This window comes from Amblyomma americanum, chromosome 7, assembly GCF_052857255.1.
Source record: "Amblyomma americanum isolate KBUSLIRL-KWMA chromosome 7, ASM5285725v1, whole genome shotgun sequence".
Lineage (NCBI taxonomy): Eukaryota > Metazoa > Arthropoda > Arachnida > Ixodida > Ixodidae > Amblyomma > Amblyomma americanum.
This window is the reverse complement of record NC_135503.1, coordinates 172,926,772-172,952,708: the sequence shown is the minus strand read 5'-3', so window position 1 is coordinate 172,952,708 and position 25,937 is coordinate 172,926,772.

The window sequence follows — 25,937 nt, the reverse complement described above, 5'->3', positions numbered from 1 at the left end:
ATTGATTTGAAGCATAATACTCCAAACTGCGCTTGCCCTCGTGCTGTCAAAACTGCCAAGTTATAATTATTGATTTGAAGCATAGTATTCCAAACAGCGCTTCTCTTCTTGCTGTCGAAACAGCCACGTTATAATTATTGATTTCAAGAATAGTATTCCAAACTGCGCTTGCCCTCGTGCTGTCAAAACAGCTTGTTATAATTATTGGTTTGAAGCATAGTATTCCAAACTGCGCTTGTCTTCGTTCTGTCAAAACAGCCACGTTATAATTATTGATTTGAAGCATTGTATTCCATACTGCGCTTGCCCTCGTGCTGTCAAAACAGCCACGTTATAATTATTGATTTGAAGCATAGTATTCCAAACAGCGCTTGACTTCGTGCTGTCAAAACACCCACGTTGTAATTATTGATTTGAAGCATAGTATTCCAAACAGCGCTTGTCTTCGTGCGCTCAAAACAGCCACTTTCAATAATTACAACGTGGCTGTTTTGGCAGCACGAAGAAAAGCGCTGTTTCGAATACTATGCTTCAAATCAATAAGCGCTTTTCTTCGTGCTCTCAATACAGCCACGTTATTATCGATTTGAAGCATAGTATTCCAAACAGCGCTTTTCTTCGTGCTGTCAAAACAGCCTCGTTATAATTATTGATTTGAAGCATAGTATTCCAAACAGCGCATGTCCTCGTGCTGTCAAAACAGCCACGTTATAAACATTGATTTGAAGTATAGTATTCCAAACAGCGCTTGTCTTCGTGCTCTCAAAACAGCCAAGTTATAAATATTGATTTGAAGCATAGTATTCCAAGCAGCGCTTTTCTTCGTGCTGTCAAAAGAGCCACATTTTAATTATTGTTTGAAGTATAGTATTAAAAACCGCGCTTGTCTTCGTGCTGTCAAAACAGCCAAGTTATAATTATTGATTTGAAGAATAGAATTCCAAACAGCGCTTTTCTTCGTGCTGTAAAAAAAAGCCACGTTATAATTATTGATTTGAAGCATAGTATACCAAACAGCGCTTGACTTCGTGCTGTCAAAACAGCCACGTTATAATTATTGATTTGAAGTATAGTATTCCAAACAGCGCTTGTCTTCGTGCTGTCAAAACAGCCACGTTATAATTATTGATTTCAAGCATAGTATTCCAAACAGCGCTTGTCTTCGCGCTGTCTAAACAGCCCCGTTATAATTATTGATTTGAAGCATAGTATTCCAAACTGCGCTTGTCTTCGTGCTGTCAAAACAGCCACGTTATAATTATTGATTTGAAGTATAGTATTCCAAACAGCGCTTGTCTTCGTGCTGTCAAAACAGCCACGTTATAAATTTTTGATTTGAAGCATAGTATTCCAAACAGCGCTTCTCTTCGTGCTGTCGAAACAGCCACGTTATAATTATTGATTTGAAGCATAGTATTCCAAACTGCGCTTGTCTTCGTGCTGTCACAACAGACACGCTATAATTATTGATTTGAAGCATAGTATTCCAAACTGAGCTTGTCTTCGTGCTGTCAAAACAGCCACGTTATAATTATTGATTTGAAGCATAGTGTTCCAAACTGCGCTTGCCCTCGTGCTGTCAAAACAGCTTGTTATAATTATTGGTTTGAAGCATAGTATTCCAAACAGCGCTTGACTTCGTGCTGTCAAAACAGCCACGTTATAATTATTGATTTGAAGCATAGTATTCCAAACTGCGCTTGTCTTCGTGCTGTCAAAACAGCCACGTTATAATTATTGATTTGAAGCATAGTATTCCATACTGCGCTTGCCCTCGTGCTGTCAAAACAGCCACGTTATAATTATTGATTTGAAGCATAGCATTCCAAACAGCGCTTGACTTCGTGCTGTCAAAACAGCCACGTTATAATTATTGATTTGAAGCATAGTATTCCAAACAGTGCTTGTCTTCGTGCTGTCAAAACAGCCACTTTCAATAATTACAACGTGGCTGTTTTTGCAGCACGAAGAAAAGCGCTGTTTCGAATACTATTCTTCAAATCAATAAGCGCTTTTCTTCGTGCTCTCAATACAGCCACGTTATCATTATCGATTTGAAGCATAGTATTCCAAACAGCGCTATTCTTCGTGCTGCCAAAACAGCCACGTTATAATTATTGATTTTGAGTATAGTATTCCAAACAGCGCTTGTCTTCGTGCTGTCAAAACAGCCACGCTATAATTATTGATTTGAAGCATAGTATTCCAAACAGCGCTTGTCTTCGTGATGTCAAAACAGGCACGTTATAATTATTGATTTGAAGCATAATATTTCAAACTGCGCTTGCCCTCGTGCTGTCAACAAAGCCAAGTTATATTATTGATTTGAAGCACAGTATTCCAACCAGCGCTTTTCTTCGTGCTGTCAAAACAGCCACGTTATAATTATTGATTTGATGTATAGTATTCCAAACAGCGCTTGTGATCGTGCTGTCAAAACAGCCACGTTATAATTATTGATTTGAAGCATAGTATTCCAAACAGCGCTTTTCTTCGTGCTGTCAAAACAGCCACATTTTAATTATTGATTTGAAGTCTAGTAATAAAAACAGCGCTTGTCTTCGTGCTGCCAAAACAGCCAAGTTATAATTATTTATTTGAAGCATAGTATTCCAAACAGCGCTTTTCTTCGTGCTGTAAAAAAAGCCATGTTAAAATATTGATTTCAAGCATAGTATTCGAAACAGCGCTTGTCTTCGTGCTGTCAAAACAGCCACGTTGTAATATTCGATTTGAAGTATAGTATTCCAAACAGCGCTTGTCTTCGTGCTGTTAAAACAGCCAAGTTATAATTACTGATTTCAAGCATAGTATTCCAAACAGCGCTTGTGTTCGTGCTGTCAAAACAGCCACGTTATAATTATTGATTTGAAGCATAGTATTCCAAACAGCGCTTGTCTTCGTGCTGTCAAAACAGCCACGTTCAGTAATTACAACGTGGCTGTTTTGACAGCACGAAGAAAAGCGCTGTTTCAAATACTATGCTTCAAATCAATAAGCGCTTTTCTTCGTGCTCTCAATACAGCCACGTTATCATTATCGATTTGAAGCATAGTATTCTAAACAGCGCTTTTCTTTGTGCTGCCAAAACAGCCACGTTATAATTATTGATTTGAATTATAGTATTCCAAACAGCGCTTGTCTTCGTGCTGTCAAAACAGCCACGTTATAATTATTGATTTGAAGCATAGTATTCCAAACAGCGCTTGTCTTCGTGCTGTCAAAACAGCCACGTTATAATTATTGATTTGAAGAATAATACTCCAAACAGCGCTTGCCCTCGTGCTGTCAAAACAGCCAAGTTATAATTATTGATTTGAAGCATAGTATTCCAAACAGCGCTTCTCTTCTTGGTGTCGAAACAGCCACGTTATAATTATTGATTTCAAGAATAGTATTCCAAACTGCGCTTGCCCTCGTGCTGTCAAAACAGCTTATTATGTTTATTGGTTTGAAGCATAGTATTCCAAACAGCGCTTGACTTCGTGCTGTCAAAACAGCCACGTTATAATTATTGATTTGAAACATTGTATTCCAAACAGCGCTTTTTTTCGCGCTGTCGAAACAGCCACGTTTTAAATATTGATTTGAAGCATAGTATTCCAAACTGCGCTTGTCTTCGTGCTGTTAAAACAGCCACGTTATAATTATTGATTTGAACCACAGTATTCCAAACTGCGCTTGCCCTCGTGCTCTCAAAACAGCCACGTTATAATTATTGATTTGAAGTATAGTATTCCAAACAGCGCTTGTCTTCGTGCTGTCAAAACAGCCACGTTATAAATTTTTGATTTGAAGCTTAGTATTCCAAACAGCGCTTCTCTTCGTGCTGTCGAAACAGCCACGTTATATTTATTGATTTGAAGCATAGTATTCCAAACTGCGCTTGTCTTTGTGCTGTCACAACAGACACGTTATAATTATTGATTTGAAGCATAGTATTCCAAACTGAGCTTGTCTTCGTGCTGTGAAAACAGCCACGTTATAATTATTGATTTGAAGCATAGTATTCCAAACTGCGCTTGCCCTCGTGCTGTCGAAACAGCCACGTTATAATTATTGATTTGAAGCATAGTATTCCAAATAGCGCTTGACTTCGTGCTGTCAAAACAGCCACGTTATAATTATTGATTTGAAGCATAGTATTTCAAACAGCGCTTGTCTTCATGCTGTCAAAACAGCCACGTTATAATTATTGATTTGAAGCATAGTATTCCAAACAGCGCTTGTCTTCGTGCTGTCAAAACAGCCACGTTCAATAATTACAACGTGGCTGTTTTGACAGCACGAAGAAAAGCGCTGTTTCGAATACTATGCTTCAAATCAATAAGCGCTTTTCTTCGTGCTCTCAATACAGCCACGTTATCATTATCGATATAAGCATAGTATTCCAAACAGCGCTATTTTTCGTGCTGCCAAAACAGCCACGTTATAATTATTGATTTGAAGTATAGTATTCCAAACAGCGCTTGTCTTCGAGCTGTCAAAACAGCCACGTTATAATTATTGATTTGAAGCATAGTATTCCAAACAGCGCTTGTCTTCGTGATGTCAAAACAGGCACGTTATAATTATTGATTTGAAGCATAATATTCCAAACTGCGCTTGCCCTCGTGCTGTCAACAAAGCCAAGTTATATTATTGATTTGAAGCACAGTATTCCAAACAACGCTTTTCTTCGTGCTGTCAAAACAGCCACGTTATAATTATTGATTTGAAGTATAGTATTCCAAACAGCGCTTGTGATCGTGCTGTCAAAACAGCCACGTTATAATTATTGATTTGAAGCATAGTATTCCAAACATCGCTTTTCTTCGTGCTGTCAGAACAGCCACATTTTATTTATTGATTTGAAGCATAGTATTCCAAACAGCGTTTTTCTTCGTGCTGTAAAAAAAGCCACGTTAAAATTTTGATTTGAAGCATTGTATTCGAAACAGCGCTTGTGTTCGTGCTGTCAAAACAGCCACGTTATAATTATTGATTTGCAGCATAGTATTCCAAACAGCGCTTGTCTTCGTGCTGTCAAAACAGCCACGTTCAATAATTACAACGTGGCTGTTTTGACAGCACGAAGAAAAGCGCTGTTTCGAATACTATGCTTCAAATCAATAAGCGCTTTTCTTCGTGCTCTCAATACAGCCACGTTATCATTATTGATTTGAAGCATAGTATTCCAAACAGCGCTATTCCTCGTGCTGATAAAACAGCCACGTTATAATTATTGATTTGAAGTATAGTATTCCAAACAGTGCTTGTCTTCGTGCTGTCAAAACAGCAACGTTATATTTATTGATTTGAAGCATAGTATTCCAAACAGCGCTTGTCCTCGTGCTGTCAAAACAGCCACGTTATAATTATTGATTTGAAGTATAGTATTCCAAACAGCGCTTGTCTTCGTGCTGTCAAAACAGCCAAGTTATAAATATTGATTTGAAGCATAGTATTCCAAACAGCGCTTTTCTTCGTGCTGTCAAAACAGCCACATTTTAATTATTGATTTGAAGTATATTATTAAAAACAGCGCTTGTCTTCGTGCTGTCAAAACAGCCAAGTTATAATTATTTATTTGAAGCATAGTATTCCAAACAGCGCTTTTCTTCGTGCTGTAAAAAAAGCCACGTTAAAATTATTGATTTGAAGCATAGTATTCGAAACAGCGCTTGTCTTCGTGCTGTCAAAACAGCCACGTTGTAATATTTGATTTGAAGTATAGTATTCCAAACAGCGCTTGTCTTCGTGCTGTTAAAACAGCCAAGTTATAATTACTAATTTCAAGCATAGTATTCCAAACAGCACTTGTGTTCGTGCTGTCAAAACAGCCACGTTATAAATATTGATTTGAAGCATAGTATTCCAAACTGCGCTTGTCTTCGTGCTGTCAAAACAGCCACGTTATAATTATTGATTTGAACCATAGTATTCCAAACTGCGCTTGCCCTCGTGCTCTCAAAACAGCCACGTTATAATTATTGATTTGAAGTATAGTATTCCAAACAGCGCTTGTCTACGTGCTGTCAAAACAGCCACGTTATAATTATTGATTTCAAGCATAGTATTCCAAACAGCGCTTGTCTTCGCGCTGTCTAAACAGCCCCGTTATAATTATTGATTTGAAGCATAGTATTCTAAACTGCGCTTGTCTTCGTGCTGTCAAAACAGCCACGTTATAATTATTGATTTGAAGTATAGTATTCCAAACAGCGCTTGTCTTCGTGCTGTCAAAACAGCCACGTTATAAATTTTTGATTTGAAGCTTAGTATTCCAAACAGCGCTTCTCTTCGTGCTGTCGAAACAGCCACGTTATAATTATTGATTTGAAGCATAGTATTCCAAAACTGAGCTTGTCTTCGTGCTGTGAAAACAGCCACGTTATAATTATTGATTTGAAGCATAGTATTCCAAACTGCGCTTGCCCTCGTGCTGTCAAAACAGCTTGTTATAATTATTGGTTTGAAGCATAGTATTCCAAACAGCGCTTGACTTCGTGCTGTCAAAACAGCCACGTTATAAATATTGATTTGAATCATAGTATTCCAAACAGCGCTTTCCATCGCGCTGTCGAAACAGCCACGTTATAATTATTGATTTGAAGCATAGTATTCCAAACTGCGCTTGTCTTCGTGCTGTCAAAACAGCCACGTTATAATTATTGATTTGAACCATAGTATTCCAAACTGCGCTTCCCCTCGTGCTCTCAAAACAGCCACGTTATAATTATTGATTTGAAGTATAGTATTCCAAACAGCGCTTGACTTCGTGCTGTCAAAACAGCCACGTTATAATTATTGATTTGAAACATTGTATTCCAAACAGCGCTTTTTTTCGCGCTGTCGAAACAGCCACGTTTTAAATATTGATTTGAAGCATAGTATTCCAAACTGCGCTTGTCTTCGTGCTGTCAAAACAGCCACGTTATAATTATTGATTTGAACCACAGTATTCCAAACTGCGCTTGCCCTCGTGCTCTCAAAACAGCCACGTTATAATTATTGATTTCAAGCATAGTATTCCAAACAGCGCTTGTCTTCGCGCTGTCTAAACAGCCCCGTTATAATTATTGATTTGAAGCATAGTATTCTAAACTGCGCTTGTCTTCGTGCTGTCAAAACAGCCACGTTATAATTATTGATTTGAAGTATAGTATTCCAAACAGCGCTTGTCTTCGTGCTGTCAAAACAGCCACGTTATAAATTTTTGATTTGAAGCTTAGTATTCCAAACAGCGCTTCTCTTCGTGCTGTCGAAACAGCCACGTTATATTTATTGATTTGAAGCATAGTATTCCAAACTGCGCTTGTCTTCGTGCTGTCACAACAGACACGTTATAATTATTGATTTGAAGCATAGTATTCCAAACTGAGCTTGTCTTCGTGCTGTGAAAACAGCCACGTTATAATTATTGATTTGAAGCATAGTATTCCAAACTGCGCTTGCCCTCGTGCTGTCGAAACAGCCACGTTATAATTATTGATTTGAAGCATAGCATTCCAAACTGCGCTTGTCTTCGTGCTCTCAAAACAGCCACGTTATAATTATTGATTTGAAGTATAGTATTCCAAACAGCGCTTGTCTTCGTGCTGTCTAAACAGCCACGTTTTAATTATTGATTTGAAGCATAGTATTCCAAACTGCGCTTGTCTTCGTGCTGTCAAAACAGCCACGTTATATTTATTGATTTGAAGCATAGTATTCCAAACTGCGCTTGTCTTCGTGCTGTCAAAACAGCCACGTTATAATTATTGATTTGAAGCATAGTATTCCATACTGCGCTTGCCCTCGTGCTGTCAAAACAGCTACGTTATAATTATTGATTTGAAGCATAGTATTCCAAACAGCGCTTGACTTCGTGCTGTCAAAACAGCCACGTTATAATTATTGATTTGAAGCATAGTATTTCAAACAGCGCTTGTCTTCATGCTGTCAAAAAAGCCACGTTATAATTATTGATTTGAAGCATAGTATTCCAAACAGCGCTTGTCTTCGTGCTGTCAAAACAGCCACGTTCAATAATTACAACGTGGCTGTTTTGACAGCACGAAGAAAAGCGCTGTTTCGAATACTATGCTTCAAATCAATAAGCGCTTTTCTTCGTGCTCTCAATACAGCCACGTTATCATTATCGATATAAGCATAGTATTCCAAACAGCGCTATTTTTCGTGCTGCCAAAACAGCCACGTTATAATTATTGATTTGAAGTATAGTATTCCAAACAGCGCTTGTCTTCGTGATGTCAAAACAGGCACGTTATAATTATTGATTTGAAGCATAATATTCCAAACTGCGCTTGCCCTCGTGCTGTCAACAAAGCCAAGTTATATTATTGATTTGAAGCACAGTATTCCAAACAACGCTTTTCTTCGTGCTGTCAAAACAGCCACGTTATAATTATTGATTTGAAGTATAGTATTCCAAACAGCGCTTGTGATCGTGCTGTCAAAACAGCCACGTTATAATTATTGATTTGAAGCATAGTATTCCAAACATCGCTTTTCTTCGTGCTGTCAGAACAGCCACATTTTATTTATTGATTTGAAGCATAGTATTCCTAACAGCGCTTTTCTTCGTGCTGTAAAAAAAGCCACGTTAAAATTTTGATTTGAAGCATTGTATTCGAAACAGCGCTTGTCTTCGAGCTGTCAAAACAGAAACGTTGTAATATTTGATTTGAAGTATAGTATTCCAAACAGCGCTTGTCTTCGTGCTGTTAAAACAGCCAAGTTATAATTACTGATTTCAAGCATAGTATTCCAAACAGCGCTTGTGTTCGTGCTGTCAAAACAGCCACGTTATAATTATTGATTTGCAGCATAGTATTCCAAACAGCGCTTGTCTTCGTGCTGTCAAAACAGCCACGTTCAATAATTACAACGTGGCTGTTTTGACAGCACGAAGAAAAGCGCTGTTTCGAATACTATGCTTCAAATCAATAAGCGCTTTTCTTCGTGCTCTCAATACAGCCACGTTATCATTATCGATTTGAAGCATAGTATTCCAAACAGCGCTATTCCTCGTGCTGATAAAACAGCCACGTTATAATTATTGATTTGAAGTATAGTATTCCAAACAGTGCTTGTCTTCGTGCTGTCAAAACAGCCAAGTTATAATTATAGATTTGAGGCATAGTATTCCAAACAGCGCTTTTCTTCGTGCTGTCAAAACAGCAACGTTATATTTATTGATTTGAAGCATAGTATTCCAAACAGCGCTTGTCCTCGTGCTGTCAAAACAGCCACGTTATAATTATTGATTTGAAGTATAGTATTCCAAACAGCGCTTGTCTTCGTGCTGTCAAAACAGCCAAGTTATAAATATTGATTTGAAGCATAGTATTCCAAACAGCGCTTTTCTTCGTGCTGTCAAAACAGCCACATTTTAATTATTGGTTTGAAGTATATTATTAAAAACAGCGCTTGTCTTCGTGCTGTCAAAACAGCCAAGTTATAATTATTTATTTGAAGCATAGTATTCCAAACAGCGCTTTTCTTCGTGCTGTAAAAAAAGCCACGTTAAAATTATTGATTTGAAGCATAGTATTCGAAACAGCGCTTGTCTTCGTGCTGTCAAAACAGCCACGTTGTAATATTTGATTTGAAGTATAGTATTCCAAACAGCGCTTGTCTTCGTGCTGTTAAAACAGCCAAGTTATAATTACTAATTTCAAACATAGTATTCCAAACAGCCCTTTTGTTCGTGCTGTCAAAACAGCCACGTTATAAATATTGATTTGAAGCATAGTATTCCAAACTGCGCTTGTCTTCGTGCTGTCAAAACAGCCACGTTATAATTATTGATTTGAACCATCGTATTCCAAACTGCGCTTGCCCTCGTGCTCTCAAAACAGCCACGTTATAATTATTGATTTGAAGTATAGTATTCCAAACAGCGCTTGTCTACGTGCTGTCAAAACAGCCACGTTATAATTATTGATTTCAAGCATAGTATTCCAAACAGCGCTTGTCTTCGCGCTGTCTAAACAGCCCCGTTATAATTATTGATTTGAAGCATAGTATTCTAAACTGCGCTTGTCTTCGTGCTGTCAAAACAGCCACGTTATAATTATTGATTTGAAGTATAGTATTCCAAACAGCGCTTGTCTTCGTGCTGTCAAAACAGCCACGTTATAAATTTTTGATTTGAAGCTTAGTATTCCAAACAGCGCTTCTCTTCGTGCTGTCGAAACAGCCACGTTATAATTATTGATTTGAAGCATAGTATTCCAAACTGCGCTTGTCTTCGTGCTGTCACAACAGACACGTTATAATTATTGATTTGAAGCATAGTATTCCAAACTGAGCTTGTCTTCGTGCTGTGAAAACAGCCACGTTACAATTATTGATTTGAAGCATAGTATTCCAAACTGCGCTTGCCCTCGTGCTGTCAAAACAGCTTGTTATAATTATTGGTTTGAAGCATAGTATTCCAAACAGCGCTTGACTTCGTGCTGTCAAAACAGCCACGTTATAAATATTGATTTGAAGCATAGTATTCCAAACAGCGCTTTCCATCGCGCTGTCGAAACAGCCACGTTATAATTATTGATTTGAAGCATAGTATTCCAAACTGCGCTTGTCTTCGTGCTGTCAAAACAGCCACGTTATAATTATTGATTTGAACCATAGTATTCCAAACTGCGCTTGCCCTCGTGCTCTCAAAACAGCCACGTTATAATTATTGATTTGAAGTATAGTATTCCAAACAGCGCTTGTCTTCGTGCTGTCTAAACAGCCACGTTATAATTATTGATTTGAAGCATAGTATTCCAAACTGCGCTTGTCTTCGTGCTGTCAAAACAGCCACGTTATAATTATTGATTTGAAGCATAGTATTCCATACTGCGCTTGCCCTCGTGCTGTCAAAATAGCCACGTTATAATTATTGATTTGAAGCATAGTATTCCAAACAGCGCTTGCCCTCGTGCTCTCAAAACAGCCACGTTATAATTATTGATTTGAAGTATAGTATTCCAAACAGCGCTTGTCTACGTGCTGTCAAAACAGCCACGTTATAATTATTGATTTCAAGCATAGTATTCCAAACAGCGCTTGTCTTCGCGCTGTCTAAACAGCCCCGTTATAATTATTGATTTGAAGCATAGTATTCTAAACTGCGCTTGTCTTCGTGCTGTCAAAACAGCCACGTTATAATTATTGATTTGAAGTATAGTATTCCAAACAGCGCTTGTCTTCGTGCTGTCAAAACAGCCACGTTATAAATTTTTGATTTGAAGCTTAGTATTCCAAACAGCGCTTCTCTTCGTGCTGTCGAAACAGCCACGTTATAATTATTGATTTGAAGCATAGTATTCCAAACTGCGCTTGTCTTCGTGCTGTCACAACAGACACGTTATAATTATTGATTTGAAGCATAGTATTCCAAACTGAGCTTGTCTTCGTGCTGTGAAAACAGCCACGTTATAATTATTGATTTGAAGCATAGTATTCCAAACTGCGCTTGCCCTCGTGCTGTCAAAACAGCTTGTTATAATTATTGGTTTGAAGCGTAGTATTCCAAACAGCGCTTGACTTCGTGCTGTCAAAACAGCCACGTTATAAATATTGATTTGAAGCATAGTATTCCAAACAGCGCTTTCCATCGCGCTGTCGAAACAGCCACGTTATAATTATTGATTTGAAGCATAGTATTCCAAACTGCGCTTGTCTTCGTGCTGTCAAAACAGCCACGTTATAATTATTGATTTGAACCATAGTATTCCAAACTGCGCTTGCCCTCGTGCTCTCAAAACAGCCACGTTATAATTATTGATTTGAAGTATAGTATTCCAAACAGCGCTTGTCTTCGTGCTGTCTAAACAGCCACGTTATAATTATTGATTTGAAGCATAGTATTCCAAACTGCGCTTGTCTTCGTGCTGTCAAAACAGCCACGTTATAATTATTGATTTGAAGCATAGTATTCCAAACAGCGCTTCTCTTCGTGCTGTCGAAACAGCCACGTTATAATTATTGATTTGAAGCATAGTATTCCAAACTGCGCTTGTCTTCGTGCTGTCACAACAGACACGTTATAATTATTGATTTGAAGCATAGTATTCCAAACTGAGCTTGTCTTCGTGCTGTGAAAACAGCCACGTTATAATTATTGATTTGAAGCATAGTATTCCAAACAGCGCTATTCTTCGTGCTGCCAAAACAGCCACGTTATAATTATTGATTTGAAGTATAGTATTCCAAACAGCGCTTGTCTTCGAGCTGTCAAAACAGCCACGTTATATTTATTGATTTGAAGCATAGTATTCCAAACAGCGCTTGTCTTCGTGATGTCAAAACAGGCACGTTATAATTATTGACTTGAAGCATAATATTCCAAACTGCGCTTGCCCTCGTGCTGTCAACAAAGCCAAGTTATATTATTGATTTGAAGCACAGTATTCCAAACAGCGCTTTTCTTCGTGCTGTCAAAACAGCCACGTTATAATTATTGATTTGAAGTATAGTATTCCAAACAGCGCTTGTGATCGTGCTGTCAAAACAGCCACGTAATATTTATTGATTTGAAGCATAGTATTCCAAACAGCGCTTTTCTTCGTGCTGTCAAAACAGCCACATTTTAATTATTGATTTGAAGTCTAGTATTAAAAACAGCGCTTGTCTTCGTGCTGTCAAAACAGCCAAGTTATAATTATTTATTTGAAGCATAGTATTGCAAACAGCGCTTTTCTTCGTGCTGTAAAAACAGCCACGTTATAATTATTGATTTGAAGCATAGTATTCCAAACAGCGCTTGACTTCGTGCTGTCAAAACAGCCACGTTATAATTATTGATTTGAAGCATAGTATTCCAAACAGCGCTTGTCTTCATGCTGTCAAAACAGCCACGTTATAATTATTGATTTGAAGCATAGTATTCCAAACAGCGCTTGTCTTCGTGCTGTCTAAACAGCCACGTTATAATTATTGATTTGAAGCATAGTATTCCAAACTGCGCTTGTCTTCGTGCTGTCAAAACAGCCACGTTATAATTATTGATTTGAAGCATAGTATTCCAAACTGCGCTTGTCTTCGTGCTGTCAAAACAGCCACGTTATAATTATTGATTTGAAGCATAGTATTCCATACTGCGCTTGCCCTCGTGCTGTCAAAACAGCCACGTTATAATTATTGATTTGAAGCATAGTATTCCAAACAGCGCTTGACTTCGTGCTGTCAAAACAGCCACGTTATAATTATTGATTTGAAGCATAGTATTCCAAACAGCGCTTGTCTTCATGCTGTCAAAACAGCCACGTTATAATTATTGATTTGAAGCATAGTATTCCAAACAGCGCTTGTCTTCGTGCTGTCAAAACAGCCACGTTCAATAATTACAACGTGGCTGTTTTGACAGCACGAAGAAAAGCGCTGTTTCGAATACTATGCTTCAAATCAATAAGCGCTTTTCTTCGTGCTCTCAATACAGCCACGTTATCATTATCGATTTGAAGCATAGTATTCCAAACAGCGCTATTCTTCGTGCTGCCAAAACAGCCCCGTTATAATTATTGATTTGAAGCATAGTATTCTAAACTGCGCTTGTCTTCGTGCTGTCAAAACAGCCACGTTATAATTATTGATTTGAAGTATAGTATTCCAAACAGCGCTTGTCTTCGTGCTGTCAAAACAGCCACGTTATAAATTTTTGATTTGAAGCTTAGTATTCCAAACAGCGCTTCTCTTCGTGCTGTCGAAACAGTCACGTTATAATTATTGATTTGAAGCATAGTATTCCAAACTGCGCTTGTCTTCGTGCTGTCACAACAGACACGTTATAATTATTGATTTGAAGCATAGTATTCCAAACTGAGCTTGTCTTCGTGCTGTGAAAACAGCCACGTTATAATTATTGATTTGAAGCATAGTATTCCAAACTGCGCTTGCCCTCGTGCTGTCAAAACAGCTTGTTATAATTATTGGTTTGAAGCATAGTATTCCAAACAGCGCTTGACTTCGTGCTGTCAAAACAGCCACGTTATAAATATTGATTTGAAGCATAGTATTCCAAACAGCGCTTTCCATCGCGCTGTCGAAACAGCCACGTTATAATTATTGATTTGAAGCATAGTATTCCAAACTGCGCTTGTCTTCGTGCTGTCAAAACAGCCACGTTATATTTATTGATTTGAACCATAGTATTCCAAACTGCGCTTGCCCTCGTGCTCTCAAAACAGCCACGTTATAATTATTGATTTGAAGTATAGTATTCCAAACAGCGCTTGTCTTCGTGCTGTCTAAACAGCCACGTTATAATTATTGATTTGAAGCATAGTATTCCAAACTGCGCTTGTCTTCGTGCTGTCAAAACAGCCACGTTATAATTATTGATTTGAAGCATAGTATTCCAAACTGCGCTAGTCTTCGTGCTGTCAAAACAGCCACGTTATAATTATTGATTTGAAGCATAATATTCCATACTGCGCTTGCCCTCGTGCTGTCAAAACAGCCACGTTATAATTATTGATTTGAAGCATAGTATTCCAAACAGCGCTTGACTTCGTGCTGTCAAAACAGCCACGTTATAATTATTGATTTGAAGCATAGTATTCCAAACAGCGCTTGTCTTCATGCTGTCAAAACAGCCACGTTATAATTATTGATTTGAAGCATAGTATTCCAAACAGCGCTTGTCTTCGTGCTGTCAAAACAGCCACGTTCAATAATTACAACGTGGCTGTTTTGACAGCACGAAGAAAAGCGCTGTTTCGAATACTATGCTTCAAATCAATAAGCGCTTTTCTTCGTGCTCTCAATACAGCCACGTTATCATTATCTATTTGAAGCATAGTATTCCAAACAGCGCTATTCTTCGTGCTGCCAAAACAGCCACGTTATATTTATTGATTTGAAGTATAGTATTCCAAACAGCGCTTGTCTTCGAACTGTCAAAACAGCCACGTTATAATTATTGATTTGAAGCATAGTATTCCAAACAGCGCTTGTCTTCGTGATGTCAAAACAGCCACGTTATAATTATTGATTTGAAGTATAGTATTCCAAACAGCGCTTGTCTTCGTGCTGTCTAAACAGCCACGTTATAATTATTGATTTGAAGCATAGTATTCCAAACTGCGCTTGTCTTCGTGCTGTCAAAACAGCCACGTTATAATTATTGATTTGAAGCATAGTATTCCAAACTGCACTTGTCTTCGTGCTGTCAAAACAGCCACGTTATAATTATTGATTTGAAGCATAGTATTCCATACTGCGCTTGCCCTCGTGCTGTCAAAACAGCCACGTTATAATTATTGATTTGAAGCATAGTATTCCAAACAGCGCTTGACTTCGTGCTGTCAAAACAGCCACGTTATAATTATTGATTTGAAGCATAGTATTCCAAACAGCGCTTGTCTTCATGCTGTCAAAACAGCCACGTTATAATTATTGATTTGAAGCATAGTATTCCAAACAGCGCTTGTCTTCGTGCTGTCAAAACAGAAACGTTGTAATATTTGATTTGAAGTATAGTATTCCAAACAGCGCTTGTCTTCGTGCTGTTAAAACAGCCAAGTTATAATTACTGATTTCAAGCATAGTATTCCAAACAGCGCTTGTGTTCGTGCTGTCAAAACAGCCACGTTATAAATATTGATTTGCAGCATAGTATTCCAAACAGCGCTTGTCTTCGTGCTGTCAAAACAGCCACGTTCAATAATTACAACGTGGCTGTTTTGACAGCACGAAGAAAAGCGCTGTTTCGAATACTATGCTTCAAATCAATAAGCGCTTTTCTTCGTGCTCTCAATACAGCCACGTTATCATTATCGATTTGAAGCATAGTATTCCAAACAGCGCTATTCCTCGTGCTGCCAAAACAGCCACGTTATAATTATTGATTTGAAGTATAGTATTCCAAACAGTGCTTGTCTTCGTGCTGTCAAAACAGCCAAGTTATAATTATAGATTTGAGGCATAGTATTCCAAACAGCGCTTTTCTTCGTGCTGTCAAAACAGCAACGTTATAATTATTGATTTGAAGCATAGTATTCCAAACAGCGCTTGTCCTCGTGCTGTCAAAACAGCCACGTTCAATAATTACAACGTGGCTGTTTTGACAGCACGAAGAAAAGCGCTGTTTCGAATATATGCTTCAAATCAATAAGCGCTTTTCTTCGTGCTCTCAATACAGCCACGTTATCATTATCGATTTGAAGCATAGTATTCCAAACAGCGCTATTCTTCGTGCTGCCAAAACAGCCACGTTATAATTATTGATTTGAAGTATAGTATTCCAAACAGCGCTTGTCTTCGAGCTGTCAAAACAGCCAGGTTATATTTATTGATTTGAAGCATAGTATTCCAAACAGAGCTTGTCTTCGTGATGTCAAAACAGGCACGTTATAATTATTGATTTGAAGCATAATATTCCAAACTGCGCTTGCCCTCGTGCTGTCAACAAAGCCAAGTTATATTATTGATTTGAAGCACAGTATTCCAAACAGCGCTTTTCTTCGTGCTGTCAAAACAGCCACGTTATAATTATTGATTTGAAGTATAGTATTCCAAACAGCGCTTGTGATCGTGCTGTCAAAACAGCCACGTTATAAATATTGATTTGAAGCATAGTATTCCAAACAGCGCTTTTCTTCGTGCTGTCAAAACAGCCACATTTTAATTATTGATTTGAAGTCTAGTAATAAAAACAGCGCTTGTCTTCGTGCTGTCAAAACAGCCAAGTTATAATTATTTATTTGAAGCATAGTATTCCAAACAGCGCTTTTCTTCGTGCTGTAAAAAAAGCCACGTTAAAATTTTGATTTGAAGCATAGTATTCGAAACAGCGCTTGTCTTCGTGCTGTCAAAACAGAAACGTTGTAATATTTGATTTGAAGTATAGTATTCCAAACAGCGCTTGTCTTCGTGCTGTTAAAACAGCCAAGTTATAATTACTGATTTCAAGCATAGTATTCCAAACAGCGCTTGTGTTCGTGCTGTCAAAACAGCCACGTTATAAATATTGATTTGCAGCATAGTATTCCAAACAGCGCTTGTCTTCGTGCTGTCAAAACAGCCACGTTCAATATTTACAACGTGGCTGTTTTGACAGCACGAAGAAAAGCGCTGTTTCGAATACTATGCTTCAAATCAATAAGCGCTTTTCTTCGTGCTCTCAATACAGCCACGTTATCATTATCGATTTGAAGCATAGTATTCCAAACAGCGCTATTCCTCGTGCTGCCAAAACAGCCACGTTATAATTATTGATTTGAAGTATAGTATTCCAAACAGTGCTTGTCTTCGTGCTGTCAAAACAGCCAAGTTATAATTATAGATTTGAGGCATAGTATTCCAAACAGCGCTTTTCTTCGTGCTGTCAAAACAGCAACGTTATAATTATTGATTTGAAGTATAGTATTCCAAACAGCGCTTGTCTTCGTGCTGTCAAAACAGCCAAGTTATAAATATTGATTTGAAGCATAGTATTCCAAACAGCGCTTTTCTTCGTGCTGTCAAAACAGCCACATTTTAATTTTGATTTGAAGTATATTATTAAAAACAGCGCTTGTCTTCGTCCTGTCAAAACAGCCAAGTTATAATTATTTATGTGAAGCATAGTATTCCAAACAGCGCTTTTCTTCGTGTTGTAAAAAAAGCCCTGTTAAAATTATTGATTTGAAGCATGGTATTCGAAACAGCGCTTGTCTTCGCGCTGTCAAAACAGCCACGTTGTAATATTTGATTTGAAGTATAGTATTCCAAACAGCGCTTGTCTTCGTGCTGTCAAAACAGCCAAGTTATAATTACTGATTTCAAGCATAGTATTCCAAACAGCGCTTGCCTTCGTGCTGTCAAAACAGCCACTTTCAGTAATTACAACGTGGCTGTTTTGACAGCACGAAGAAAAGCTCTGTTTCGAATACTATGCTTCAAATCAATAAGCGCTTTTCTTCGTGCTCTCAATACAGCCACGTTATCATTATCGATTTGAAGCATAGTATTCCAAACAGCGCTATTCTTCGTGCTGCCAAAACAGCCACGTTATAATTATTGATTTGAAGTATAGTATTCCAAACAGCGCTTGTCTTCGTGCTGTCAAAACAGCCACGTTATAATTTTTGATTTGAAGCATAGTATTCCAAACAGCGCTTGTCTTCGTGCTGTCAAAACAGCCACGTTATAATTATTGATTTGAAGCATAATACTCCAAACTGCGCTTGCCCTCGTGCTGTCAAAACAGCCAAGTTATAATTATTGATTTGAAACATAGTATTCCAAACAGCGCTTCTCTTCTTGCTGTCGAAACAGCCACGTTATAATTATTGATTTCAAGAATAGTATTCCAAACTGCGCTTGCCCTCGTGCTGTCAAAACAGCTTGTTATAATTATTGGTTTGAAGCATAGTATTCCAAACAGCGCTTTTCTTCGTGCTGTCAAAACAGCCACATTTTAATTATTGATTTGAAGTCTAGTAATAAAAACAGCGCTTGTCTTCGTGCTGTCAAAACAGCCAAGTTATAATTATTTATTTGAAGCATAGTATTCCAAACAGCGCTTTTCTTCGTGCTGTAAAAAAAGCCACGTTAAAATTTTGATTTGAAGCATAGTATTCGAAACAGCGCTTGTCTTCGTGCTGTCAAAACAGAAACGTTGTAATATTTGATTTGAAGTATAGTATTCCAAACAGCGCTTGTCTTCGTGCTGTTAAAACAGCCAAGTTATAATTACTGATTTCAAGCATAGTATTCCAAACAGCGCTTGTGTTCGTGCTGTCAAAACAGCCACGTTATAAATATTGATTTGCAGCATAGTATTCCAAACAGCGCTTGTCTTCGTGCTGTCAAAACAGCCACGTTCAATATTTACAACGTGGCTGTTTTGACAGCACGAAGAAAAGCGCTGTTTCGAATACTATGCTTCAAATCAATAAGCGCTTTTCTTCGTGCTCTCAATACAGCCACGTTATCATTATCGATTTGAAGCATAGTATTCCAAACAGCGCTATTCCTCGTGCTGCCAAAACAGCCACGTTATAATTATTGATTTGAAGTATAGTATTCCAAACAGTGCTTGTCTTCGTGCTGTCAAAACAGCCAAGTTATAATTATAGATTTGAGGCATAGTATTCCAAACAGCGCTTTTCTTCGTGCTGTCAAAACAGCAACGTTATAATTATTGATTTGAAGTATAGTATTCCAAACAGCGCTTGTCTTCGTGCTGTCAAAACAGCCAAGTTATAAATATTGATTTGAAGCATAGTATTCCAAACAGCGCTTTTCTTCGTGCTGTCAAAACAGCCACATTTTAATTTTGATTTGAAGTATATTATTAAAAACAGCGCTTGTCTTCGTCCTGTCAAAACAGCCAAGTTATAATTATTTATGTGAAGCATAGTATTCCAAACAGCGCTTTTCTTCGTGTTGTAAAAAAAGCCCTGTTAAAATTATTGATTTGAAGCATGGTATTCGAAACAGCGCTTGTCTTCGCGCTGTCAAAACAGCCACGTTGTAATATTTGATTTGAAGTATAGTATTCCAAACAGCGCTTGTCTTCGTGCTGTCAAAACAGCCAAGTTATAATTACTGATTTCAAGCATAGTATTCCAAACAGCGCTTGCCTTCGTGCTGTCAAAACAGCCACTTTCAGTAATTACAACGTGGCTGTTTTGACAGCACGAAGAAAAGCTCTGTTTCGAATACTATGCTTCAAATCAATAAGCGCTTTTCTTCGTGCTCTCAATACAGCCACGTTATCATTATCGATTTGAAGCATAGTATTCCAAACAGCGCTATTCTTCGTGCTGCCAAAACAGCCACGTTATAATTATTGATTTGAAGTATAGTATTCCAAACAGCGCTTGTCTTCGTGCTGTCAAAACAGCCACGTTATAATTTTTGATTTGAAGCATAGTATTCCAAACAGCGCTTGTCTTCGTGCTGTCAAAACAGCCACGTTATAATTATTGATTTGAAGCATAATACTCCAAACTGCGCTTGCCCTCGTGCTGTCAAAACAGCCAAGTTATAATTATTGATTTGAAACATAGTATTCCAAACAGCGCTTCTCTTCTTGCTGTCGAAACAGCCACGTTATAATTATTGATTTCAAGAATAGTATTCCAAACTGCGCTTGCCCTCGTGCTGTCAAAACAGCTTGTTATAATTATTGGTTTGAAGCATAGTATTCCAAACAGCGCTTAACTTCGTGCTGTCAAAACAGCCACGTTATAATTATTGATTTGAAGCATAGTATTCCAAACTGCGCTTGCCCTCGTGCTGTCAAAACAGCCACGTTATAAATATTGATTTGAAGCATAGTATTCCAAACAGCGCTTTCCATCGCGCTGTCGAAACAGCCACGTTATAATTATTGATTTGAAGCATAGTATTCCAAACTGCGCTTGTCTTCGTGCTGTCAAAACAGCCACGTTATAATTATTGATTTGAACCATAGTATTCCAAACTGCGCTTGCCCTCGTGCTCTCAAAACAGCCACGTTATAATTATTGATTTGAAGTATAGTATTCCAAACAGCGCTTGTCTTCGTGCTGTCTAAACAGCCACGTTATAATTATTGATTTGAAGCATAGTATTCCAAACTGCCCTTGTCTTCGTGCTGTCAAAACAGCCACGTTATAATTATTGATTTGAAGCATAGTATTCCAAACTGCGCTTGTCTTCGTGCTGTCAAAACAGCCACGTTATAATTATTGATTTGAAGCATAGTATTCCATACTGCGCTTGCCCTCGTGCTGTCAAAACAGCCACGTTATAATTATTGATTTGAAGCATAGTATTCCAAACAGCGCTTGACTTCGTGCTGTCAAAACAGCCACGTTATAATTATTGATTTGAAGCATAGTATTCCAAACAGCGCTTGTCTTCATGCTGTCAAAACAGCCACGTTATAATTATTGATTTGAAGCAAAGTATTCCAAACAGCGCTTGTCTTCGTGCTGTCAAAACAGCCACGTTCAATAATTACAACGTGGCTGTTTTGACAGCACGAAGAAAAGCGCTGTTTCGAATACTATGCTTCAAAGCAATAAGCGCTTTTCTTCGTGCTCTCAATACAGCCACGTTGTCATTATCGATTTGAAGCATAGTATTCCAAACAGCGCTATTCTTCGTGCTGCCAAAACAGCCACGTTATAATTATTGATTTGAAGTATAGTATTCCAAACAGCGCTTGTCTTCGAGCTGTCAAAACAGCCACGTTATAATTATTGATATGAAGCATAGTATTCCAAACAGCGCTTGTCTTCGTGCTGTCTAAACAGCCACGTTATAATTATTGATTTAAGCATAGTATTCCAAACTGCGCTTGTCTTCGTGCTGTCAAAACAGCCACGTTATAATTATTGATTTGAAGCATAGTATTCCAAACTGCGCTTGTCTTCGTGCTGTCAAAACAGCCACGTTATAATTATTGATTTGAAGCATAGTATTCCATACTGCGCTTGCCCTCGTGCTGTAAAAACAGCCACGTTATAATTATTGATTTGAAGCATAGTATTCCAAACAGCGCTTGACTTCGTGCTGTCAAAACAGCCACGTTATAATTATTGATTTGAAGCATAGTATTCCAAACAGCGCTTGTCTTCATGCTGTCAAAACAGCCACGTTATAATTATTGATTTGAAGCATAGTATTCCAAACAGCGCTTGTCTTCGTGCTGTCAAAACAGAAACGTTGTAATATTTGATTTGAAGTATAGTATTCCAAACAGCGCTTGTCTTCGTGCTGTTAAAACAGCCAAGTTATAATTACTGATTTCAAGCATAGTATTCCAAACAGCGCTTGTGTTCGTGCTGTCAAAACAGCCACGTTATAAATATTGATTTGCAGCATAGTATTCCAAACAGCGCTTGTCTTCGTGCTGTCAAAACAGCCACGTTCAATAATTACAACGTGGCTGTTTTAACAGCACGAAGAAAAGCGCTGTTTCGAATACTATGCTTCAAATCAATAAGCGCTTTTCTTCGTGCTCTCAATACAGCCACGTTATCATTATCGATTTGAAGCATAGTATTCCAAACAGCGCTATTCCTCGTGCTGCCAAAACAGCCACGTTATAATTATTGATTTGAAGTATAGTATTCCAAACAGTGCTTGTCTTCGTGCTGCCAAAACAGCCACGTTATAATTATTGATTTGAAGTATAGTATTCCAAACAGCGCTTGTCTTCGAGCTGTCAAAACAGCCACGTTATAATTATTGATTTGAAGCATAGTATTCCAAACAGAGCTTGTCTTCGTGATGTCAAAACAGGCACGTTATAATTATTGATTTCAAGCATAATATTCCAAACTGCCCTTGCCCTCGTGTTGTCAACAAAGCCAAGTTATATTATTGATTTGAAGCACAGTATTCCAAACAGCGCTTTTCTTCGTGCTGTCAAAACAGCCACGTTATAATTATTGATTTGAAGTATAGTATTCCAAACAGCGCTTGTGATCGTGCTGTCAAAACAGCCACGTTTTAATTATTGATTTGAAGCATAGTATTCCAAACAGCGCTTTTCTTCGTGCTGTCAAAACAGCCACATTTTAATTATTGATTTGATGTCTAGTATTAAAAACAGCGCTTGTCTTCGTGCTGTCAAAAGAGCCAAGTTATAATTATTTATTTGAAGCATAGTATTCCAAACAGCGCTTTTCTTCGTGCTGTAAAAATGCCACGTTAAAATTTTGATTTGAAGCATAGTATTCGAAACAGCGCTTGTCTTCGTGCTGTCAAAACAGAAACGTTGTAATATTTGATTTGAAGTATAGTATTCCAAACAGCGCTTGTCTTCGTGCTGTTAAAACAGCCAAGTTATAATTACTGATTTCAAGCATAGTATTCCAAACAGCGCTTGTGTTCGTGCTCTCAAAACAGCCACGTTATAAATATTGATTTGCAGCATAGTATTCCAAACAGCGCTTGTCTTCGTGCTGTCAAAACAGCCACGTTCAATATTTACAACGTGGCTGTTTTGACAGCACGAAGAAAAGCGCTGTTTCGAATACTATGCTTCAAATCAATAAGCGCTTTTCTTCGTGCTCTCAATACAGCCACGTTATCATTATCGATTTGAAGCATAGTATTCCAAACAGCGCTATTCCTCGTGCTGCCAAAACAGCCACGTTATAATTATTGATTTGAAGTATAGTATTCCAAACAGTGCTTGTCTTCGTGCTGTCAAAACAGCCAAGTTATAATTATAGATTTGAGGCATAGTATTCCAAACAGCGCTTTTCTTCGTGCTGTCAAAACAGCAACGTTATAATTATTGATTTGAAGCATAGTATTCCAAACAGCGCTTGTCCTCGTGCTGTCAAAACAGCCACGTTATAATTATTGATTTGAAGTATAGTATTCCAAACAGCGCTTGTCTTCGTGCTGTCAAAACAGCCAAGTTATAAATATTGATTTGAAGCATAGTATTCCAAACAGCGCTTTTCTTCGTGCTGTCAAAACAGCCACATTTTAATTATTGATTTGAAGTATATTATTAAAAACAGCGCTTGTCTTCGTGCTGTCAAAACAGCCAAGTTATAATTATAGATTTGAAGCATAGTATTCGAAACAGCGCTTGTCTTCGCGCTGTCAAAACAGCCACGTTGTAATATTTGATTTGAAGTATAGTATTCCAAACAGCGCTTGTCTTCGTGCTGTCAAAACAGCCAAGTTATAATTACTGATTTCAAGCATAGTATTCCAAACAGCGCTTGCCTTCGTGCTGTCAAAACAGCCACGTTATAATTATTGATTTGAAGCATAATACTCCAAACTGCGCTTGCCCTCGTGCTGTCAAAACAGCCAAGTTATAATTATTGATTTGAAACATAGTATTCCAAACAGCGCTTCTCTTCTTGCTGTCGAAACAGCCACGTTATAATTATTGATTTCAAGAATAGTATTCCAAACTGCGCTTGCCCTCGTGCTGTCAAAACAGGTTGTTATAATTATTGATTTGAAGCATAGTATTCCGAACTGCGCTTGCCCTCGTGCTGTCAAAACAGCTTGTTATAATTATTGGTTTGAAGTCTAGTATTAAAAACAGCGCTTGTCTTCGTGCTGTCAAAACAGCCAAGTTATAATTATTTATTTGAAGCATAGTATTCCAAACAGCGCTTTTCTTCGTGCTGTAAAAAAAGCCACGTTATAATTATTGATTTGAAGCACAGTATTCCAAACAGTGCTTTTCTTCGTGCTGTCGAAACAGCCACGTTATAATTATTGATTTGAAGTATAGTATTCCAAACAGCGCTTGTCTTCGTGCTGTCAAGACAGCCACGTTATAATTATAGATTTGAAGCATAGTATTCCAAACAGCGCTTTTCTTCGTGCTGTCAAAACAGCCACGTTATAATTATTGATATGAAGTATAGTATTCCAAACAGCGCTTGTTTTCGTGCTGTCAAAACAGCCACGTAATAAATATTGATTTGAAGTATAGTATTCCAAACAGCGCTTGACTTCGTGCTGTCAAAACAGCCAAGTAATAATTATAGATTTGAAGCATAGTATTCCAAACAGCGCTTTTCTTCGTGCTGTCAAAACAGCCACGTTATAATTATTGATTTGAAGCATAGTATTCCAAACAGCGCTTGTCTTCGTGCTGTCAAAACAGCCACGTTATAGTTATTGATTTGAAGTATAGTATTCCAAACAGCGCTTGTCCTCGTGCTGTCAAAACAGCCACGTTATAATTATTGATTTGAAGTATAGTATTCCAAACAGTGCTTGTCTTTGTGGTGTCAAAACAGCCAAGTTATAAATTTTGATTTGAAGCATAGTATTCCAAACAGCGCTTTCCTTCGTGCTATCAAAACAGCCACATTTTAGTTATTGATTTGAAGTATAGTATTCCAAACAGCGCTTGTCTTCGTGCTGTCAAAACAGCCACGTTATAATTATTGATTTGAAGCATAGTATTCCAAACTGCGCTTGCTCTCGTGCTGTCAAAAGAGGCAAGTTATATATATTGATTTTGAAGCATAGTATTCCAAACGGCGCTTTTCTTCGTGCTGTAAAAAAAGCCACGTTAAAATTATTGATTCGAAGCATAGTATTCGAAACAGCGCTTGTCTTTGTGCTGTCAAAGCAGCCACGTTGTAATATTTGATTTGAAGTATAGTATTCCAAACAGCGCTTGTCTTCGTGCTGTTAAAACAGCCAAGTTATAATTACTGATTTCAAGCATAGTATTCCAAACAGCGCTTGTGTTCTTGCTGTCAAAACAGGCACGTTATAATTATTGATTTGAAGCATAGTATTCCAAACAGCGCTTCTTTTCGTGCTTTCAAAACAGCCACGTTCAATAATTACAACGTGGCTGTTTTGACAGCACGAAGAAAAGCGCTGTTTCGAATACTTTGCTTCAAATCAATAAGCGCTTTTCTTCGTCCTGTCAGAACAGCCACGTTATAATTATTCATATGAAGTATAGTATTCCAAACAGCGCTTGTCTTCGTGCTGTCAAAACAGCCACGTTATAAATATTGATTTGAAGTATAGTATTCCAAACAGCGCTTGTCTTCGTGCTGTCAAAACAGCCACATTTTAATTATTGATTTGAAGTATAGTATTAAAAACAGCGCTTTTCTTCGTGATTTCAAAATAGCTAAGTTATACTTATTGATTTGAAGCATAGTATTCCAAACAGCGCTTTTCTTCGTGCTGTAAAAAAAGCCACGTTAAAATTATTGATTCGAAGCATAGTATTCGAAACAGCGCTTGTCTTCGTGCTGTCAAAACAGCCACATTTTAATTATTGATTTGAAGTATAGTATTAAAAACAGCGCTTTTCTTCGTGCTTTCAAAATAGCCATGTTATACTTATTGATTTGAAGTATAGTATTCCAAACAGCGCTTTTCTTCGTGCTGTAAAAAAAGCCACGTTAAAATTATTGATTCGAAGCATAGTATTCGAGACAGCGCTTGTCTTCGTGCTGTCAAAGCAGCCACGTTGTGATATTTGATTTGAAGTATAGTATTCCAAACAGCGCTTGTCTTCG